Source organism: Etheostoma spectabile, chromosome 15, assembly GCF_008692095.1.
Source record: "Etheostoma spectabile isolate EspeVRDwgs_2016 chromosome 15, UIUC_Espe_1.0, whole genome shotgun sequence".
Classification (NCBI taxonomy): domain Eukaryota; kingdom Metazoa; phylum Chordata; class Actinopteri; order Perciformes; family Percidae; genus Etheostoma; species Etheostoma spectabile.
The window spans coordinates 141,497-149,136 of NC_045747.1; the positions used below are offsets into that span (position 1 = coordinate 141,497).

At 38.1% G+C, this 7,640-nt stretch overlaps 1 long non-coding RNA gene across 1 annotated transcript; it reads left to right on the plus strand.

The window, feature by feature from the left end:
• Positions 1-4,662: 4,662 nt before the first annotated feature.
• On the plus strand, positions 4,663-7,079 carry LOC116703644 (uncharacterized). The gene is made up of 4 exons (XR_004335476.1): positions 4,663-4,951; positions 5,039-5,159; positions 5,696-5,790; positions 6,543-7,079. It is a non-coding gene; the product is annotated as an uncharacterized LOC116703644 (long non-coding RNA).
• Positions 7,080-7,640: the final 561 nt, after the last annotated feature.

Here is a 7,640-nt window from a genome sequence, read left to right on the forward strand (position 1 = left end):
CTCATGAATCTACTAGTGCGAGAGAAAAAAGCATGAACATACATTCCAGGCAAGGTGAATACATCTTTACTCTAAAGGAGTGCATGGATGATTTTGTTCGTTGTGTCACTTTAAAACTAAGTTTCCCCATTTTCTAAACCTTGGTGTAATTATTAAAAATGATGAAAGAATTAAAATAATTAAAACTCATTAGTCAGAAATTTGTGCCTCCATCCTTAACATAATGGAGTTGTATAGAGTGTAGTTTGTTGAGCCCACACCACACTGAAACAATACATTTAACAAGACTAAAGCCCAGTTCAGACCAAAGATTTGCGATACAATGAAACAGTTTTAGAAATTGCATTAAGTTGCTGTGAGCTTTAAATTTACATCTTCCAAGGAGAAGGAAGAAGATAACATTATTTTGGAGCCTGACAGGGCAGCTGCCTCCGTTCCATTCAGACTCACGCTGGGTCCAGGTCTGCAGCTGCCAGAACGGAGAGCAGCATGAAAGCAAGGAGAGCACACTCTGTAGCTTCTTCTGGGGACTGACCTGTCCCCAGACGTACACTGCACACTGCGTGACCAAAACATTTGAACTGATCACTCCCAAACCAGGGCGAAGAACAGCAGGTTGGCTGGTTGTGGGTAAGCTGCAGAAGGAGACCATGGTTGTACCAGGGTGTTCCTAGTTGTGAAGGTGAACTCAATAATAATACAAATAAAACAGCTCAGAAAGAGCATGTCGGTGCGTCTGCATCATTAGGTTTTCAAAGTTGTGAGTTTGTGTCTGATTGTATTAAAGGTTAAAGTAGCTGAAAGCGGGGAGGAAGAGTGGCAGGAAACATTTAACCAGTGCTGATAAAAAACACAGTGCTCTCGCTGTCACTACATGTCACGCAGCAATGCCACATACACACTCACTTACACACACACACACACACACACACACACACACAAACCTACGCGTACATTTTAAAAGTCCATCTCCGGGCTATTTTTCTTTCAGTGTTTATTCAGTCTATGATTCTTCTATCTGGATCTCCGTGCTGTCAGGACAATATGCCAGCCAGACGTTGCTGATAGCCAGCCGTATCAGCCGCATCAGCCGCATCAACACATCAGTCTAATGTACCCTGCTGTGAGTCTGTGTGTGAGGGGTGGGGGGGTGGGGGGGTGGAGGGTGTGTATGCTGTTGTGTGTGTGTGTGTGCTTTCATTTTGTTTGTAATTACATACATTTCTTTGCAAAGTTCCTTCTCTGTGTCTGTTCCTACTGCACTGTTGCATGCATTTTCTACGTCAAAGTCACAATAATCTGTCAAATAAAACATGCCTCAAACCCTTTATTAAATATTACTACAGGTTATATAATGGCTAAGATTAATTAGCTAAAATTTCATGGCCATGTTATTACACTTTTGTTTCCCTTTTCACTAGCACGCAGTAAATGAAATTCTATTGGGCTGCTAACTACATTATCTGTTGCTGTTGATTAACAATCTCATGCTATCATAGTCTCTTACAGCCTATTTTATTATTAGCTTCTCAAAAATGATGTGATCATAATGAAAAGTACCAAGGAAAGGAAAAATCAAGGCAAAACATTCATCAAGTACTGATTGAACATTGTAAGTAAAATGTGAGACACAATAAAAAAGAACTGGTTATTGTCATACTAAAGTAACTATTTTAAAGACCCGTTAGTGGACATCTTTTGAATTAAAACACATCCGGATCTGGAGATCAGGCAAAGGATTTTTTTTTATCTTTATGGTTATGACTGCTGTTGTCTTTGTTTTTTTCAATGTTAAATCTAGCCCTAACTATAAGCTTCATGAAAAAAGAAAAAGTCTTAAGCCTATTTTTTAATGTGGAGAGGGTGCCTGCCTCCTTAAACTCCAAATCTCTGAAACTGGAAGATGGTTCCACAGGAGAAGAGCTTGGAAGCTAAAGGTTCTGCCTTCCAATTTACTTTTAAAAAACTACAATAACCACAATTCAGCAAGTTGAGACTGGGCTGTACTTGTGGCCAGTTTACACCAACGTAGTCTTGAATTGCTAGATCTATCTCAATAGTGCTGTGTCAGCGCTGAAGTATGGCCTAGCGACACCCCTCATTTATTGTGGCATAGGCTAAAAATACGCTATGGCTTGTTTGCATTTATTTAAACCAATTCCATGCTTTCTGTGCAGTGGTAAACCCCAAATGCAGCAACAGTGCCCTTGCAAAATAGACAGTAGAAGGGGAAAGACATGTCATCTCCTTTTCTTTCTGTCAAAGTCAGGGAGAAGATACTGGACCCACCAGGCCAGCCAGTGGCGCAAAAAGTGGGTATTTGCCAAATGCAGGGCATAGGAGTGCAGCACCATGTGGGTGCAAAAGCATTTTAAAAAAAAGGGATTTCTACATGTAGCTGCTGTTGTGCGTTTGTAAACGATTTCTGCATTTCCTCAATGTTATATGTACACTGAAAAAAATGATTCTGACCCCTTGTAAATGTTACATGTTTTTAGTCTGGTTTATTTACTAGATTGGAATGTGTTATTAAATCCTACTTATTTTTTAGATTAATTTTTTTAAAAGCACTGCCCTTGCTTAAAACCAGTTAATTTCAGTCAATTAAAAGTAATTTGAAAAAAAATATGTACATTTTAATTTCACATACTATCTGTATGCGCATGTGCAGACACATGCCGCCACTTGTTCGAAGGCGGGATGTACGTTTGCACTCGTAGTAGCTGCTTGAATGCTGGTCATGCTCTGCATTTTTGGTAAGTAAGCAATTTATAATCATTGGTGTGTTATATATTTACTTACAAGGTTCTGTTAACACAAGCCAATGCTATCAGTTTGTGTTTTGATAAATTAACATTAGCTAACGTTAGAGCAACTGCTAGTAAGTTAATTTAATTTTAACAGATGTCGCTATCTTAACATTTAAGCTACGTTATAGCTAGCTCTAAAGTTTAAATGTATGAATTCAGTGAATTCAGTGTTAGAGGGTTAGACTATGTGTTAGTTGTGGGCATTGGAATAAACAGGTTGACTAATGTTAATTGTAGCTTCACCTTCCTGCTGCCGGGCTTGTAGCTAGCGTTAGCTAGCCTACTTTACTCCATCTTGGTGTAGTATGTTTCTATCTTGTCAATGTGTTAACGTGAAGACAAAATACACCTGTGAAAATCATGTTGGTAAAAGGTGCTTAATGTGCCCTAACAGCATTCATTATAATTCTACATAATGGCAGCGTTGGTAGGCGCGTGCCTGAGTGACCGTTAGCCTGATTCAAAACACAACATGGAGTGGCAGACACAGCGTTAGCTTAGGCTAAGAGCAGATTTCATAAAGACGAAAAATAATCATCAGATGTGCTCATGGGAAACGAATAAAGTCGTGGTTTGTGTAAGCAAACATTGATATTGGAGTGTTTAATATTAACGTTTCAGTATACTCAGTCCTTCCCTACCGTTTCTCGAAGGTATCTATTTTTTTGACCGCCGTATTTGACCCGCCCCTACTCTGCCTCTGATTGGCTCCGACTGTGACATCGCCTAGACCTAACCAACCAAAACAACGAAGGCAACGAACACTAGCCAATCAAAGGCAGGTCTTCGCGGAACACCGGTGAGAAAAAAAAACAAGCTTCTCTTCACTGCGTGGTAGCAGGTAGTCGTGGACTGTTTCTGACTTGCTTAACATCACTAACCAAGCTTAAAACGTAAAGGTGAGGTTGAAAGTAGATTCTCCAAAGTAGAGGCATGCTAATACTTCATAACTAACTAGCAGCAGCTTTGCAGAGGTTTAGCAGAGCACGACCATAGCCCACAGTCCAGTTAAAAGACCAGTTAAGGTTCTGAAGTGTTAGGCAGAAGACAACAGGGATAAGAATGTTGGTTTAGCTAGCAGATTAATTTTGGTTAACTTTGTTTCTGCTCTAAAAACTAAGACTTATCAAGTCACACACTAATACTTTTCGTATAGAAGTGGGAACATGAAAATACTGGAACCAAACTGTTTTCTACGTAAATTAACACTTTCGATAAAACTTCATTCTTCCCGTCTTTACATGAAATGTCCTGTCTGTCGCTTGTAGCATCTACTAAAGCGTTAAAAGCATTAATTTTGGTTGTAATTTCTACATGCTCAAAGTAATTTATAATTGCTCATCAGAGGACATAACACACTTGCAAGAAATCAATCCGCAGTAAATACATAAATAAGTGATAAATAAAATAAACTTTCTGAAAATGAATTACTGTCTGTCCGTCCACTTCCACCCTCTTAATCTGCATTGTGCTTTATATATATATATAATTATATAATATATATATATATATATATATATATATATATTATATAAATTTTAATAATAGATACTATAAAATGTGGACTTGACACAAATTAGTTGGGCAAGTTTGTAATTACTGGACAATTACTTTTTCCCTCAACATGCTTACAATTATTTTGTAATCATGCTCATTTTTATTTCTATGCAGGTTTTCTCATATCGATATGTCTGATCTTGGTGTGATGTGGAACAGAACCTAATTCTTTTGGGGGAGCTCTTTTCTTTGGTAAGTGCATAAACAAACACAAACTCTCAAAAGCTATACTGATCACAGCATTGTAAATTTGAAATGTTTTTTAGCAAGTTTAAATAATAAATTTCGATTTCCATTGCCCTTGATTAATAGCAATACATGTGACTAATTATTGTCTTTAATATTGGGGTCAAAAGTAGTCTTTAATCATACAGTAGCTACAAAATATTACATCAATGGCTGAACACAGTGCTCTTTGTCTTCTGTTATTTTTTCTTGTGTATAACAGAGAAATGCTGAATTCCAGCGCATAACAACAATCCCACTTAAAACAACCTTCATGGTGCAGTTGGACAGCCATTTACCCCTGCTGGGGACGTGTTTCTGGCCAGAAACTAGCCACACATCTGGCGATCTTGCAAGAGGTAAACGTGTATACATTGCTGTAGAAAAAATATACACTGTGAAGCAACTTCATGAAATATACTGTACCTATTCTTGATTATTTGTAGGTCCCTGAGTCCCGGCTAAAGAATAAAGGTGACCAGGCTGCTCTCTGTCTCGGACCCTTCCATGTATGCACATGGAAGGGCAGGGAAGTGCTCTCCCTGGAGGTGCCTTATGGCTTTCCACGTAAGCACTTGTCTGATTTTGTTTTTCTTAATTCTGGTTCAACCATATAAATCACTTTGTAACCGTGTTTTGAAAAGTGCTGTATAAATAAAATAAATAGAGATGCATTTCTAAGGACTGATGATGGCTTAATGAGGCATTAATGGCATACAGGTTAGAGAAGCAGCTTTGTGCCATTTCAATACCTAGGTGGGGAAAGTGAACTTAATCCTCAGTAGTGCAGATCCTACTAGTTGTACTAGCAGTTTCTAGGTGTTAACCGTGAAGAAGAGAGCATTGCTCTTAGTAAAACTTACCTGAAATAGTAGAAATTATAATAGTGCTATCGCCCTACACAATCAGACCTGACACTTAATCAATATTAAGTCACAATTCAATAACATTCATTTGCAAAATGGGGCTGTCCATTTACATTTTGTATAATAAAGTCAGTGTGTATATATGTTTTGCGGTTACCACATGTTGGAAATATTTAATTTTTTTTTTAAATAATTGATGTATTTAGGAATATAATAATTGTTATCCTTTTTAAACAGGCGACAAGTGATGTCAATCCTAAAAGGGCAGCAGTCCTTAAGGCACTTTGGAGCTACCTTGGCGAGGATGTTGGACATCTCATCTGGAGTATAAGGTAAGTAATTGTAATTGCATTTGTTAGTCACATATACTGTCTTGTATTATAGAAAATGTTTTAAGATCCTAATGTTACTAACCCACTAGTTAATAAAAGAAAATGGCTTTCACAATGTGATTTAAAGGGAAAATCAACAAAATCAAACCTGATGCTTAACAGAATAAGTTTGTTGACACCACAACAATGGCAACTGTAGTTTTGTCAATGTCTACACTCTGTCGTGTTTCGGGGTCTAGGGCTATGATAGTGTGGAAGCCTGCTGTTTATTTAAATCAACTACTGCACAACTTGAAAAATTCTCTAGCCATTGAAACGTGTCACTACAGAGGATCATAAGGATTATACTGGTGTTTTATGTTTTAAGCTGTTGATGACAAAGACATTAACATTACCGCTGACAATTTGCCAAAGTATCAGTTTTAGAAAATTAATTTTTACCTTTTATAAGTAGCCATAAGGTTGAGAATAAATGTATAAAATCAATTCAATTAAAAGACCAAAACCATCCATGTGTTAGTCCATCTCTCAATGCGTTCTGACTTCAGCTCCAAACCCATTGATTCTTACTGAATATTAAATATTATCCACAATACAATAAAAACAAAAATCTGTGATTGTGCCATTCATATGTATAATATTAGTTTTACTGGCCAGCATCAAAACTTTTAAAGAGATTTAGAATTTTTTGTCATTAAAATCTTTTACATAAATATGTTTTCTTTTTCCCCCTATTTTCTTCAAACATACAGGACATGGAGATGACATCCAGAGAGACCTGCAGAAATCCACCATGTGCATATATGTCATCAACAAGGAGCGTGGAGAAATTGGAGCTCACGATGATATTGGCATTAACGTTGAAGGAGTAATCATTCTGGACAACATTGGATCTGTAGCCCAAGCATGTGCAATGATGCTGGGAGTCATCTATGTACTGAACATGGCTTACCCCAAAGAGCTGAACTACTCCTATGAGTTAATTCAGAAAGTGCTCTTGCAAATGGATGGTGAAAGGCTTTCCCCCAAAGTCCTTGGACTAAAGAACAAACTCATTGCTGGACTGTAGGCTTTCTTCCGCCACTCTTAAACCTTGCTAAGCTGCATTGTTATTTCTGGTTTGGGAGATGATAGAACACATTTAGTATGATGTGAAATGCAGCCCAGAAGGTATCTAGAACTGAAAAACAAAGTGAATGGTGGACTGTAATATTCACACAGCCACTGGTGTGAACATTTAAAAGTGAACAATGGATTTTGTGGAATATTGCAAAATTGCAATCTTGGAACTAAGGGCACAAAATTCATCCATCCTTCCACTACAGCCATATAAATATTAGAAGTAAGCAACAAGATGTTAAAAGAGCTCTGGTCAAAGTTCATACGATGGAGAACCATGTGGAAAGCATTGTGGATAAATGTAATGTAAGTGCTGTATTTATATAGCGCTTTTCCAGTTAACAACTGCTCAAAGCGATTTTACATCTACAGGAGACATTCACCATCCACACATTCATACACTGTGGCGGGGCTGCCGTACAAGGTGCCACCTGCTCATCAGATAAACATCAACACATCACACTCCGATGGCGAGACGGGGCAACTCGGGGTTCAGTGTCTTGCCAAGGACACTTCGACAATGACTGCAGGGGCAGGGATCGAACCACCAACTTCGATGGCAGGCAACCGCTCTACCACGAGCCACAGCCGCCCCGGATAATGACATTTCTGATAGTTTCCTGTATTAATGTGAGGTTACAGCCTCCTTTGTTTTCATTTGCCACTATTTGTATTATTCTCAGAGGAACTTAAGCTTCAGTGACATGTTTCATTTACATCATGATGTATTC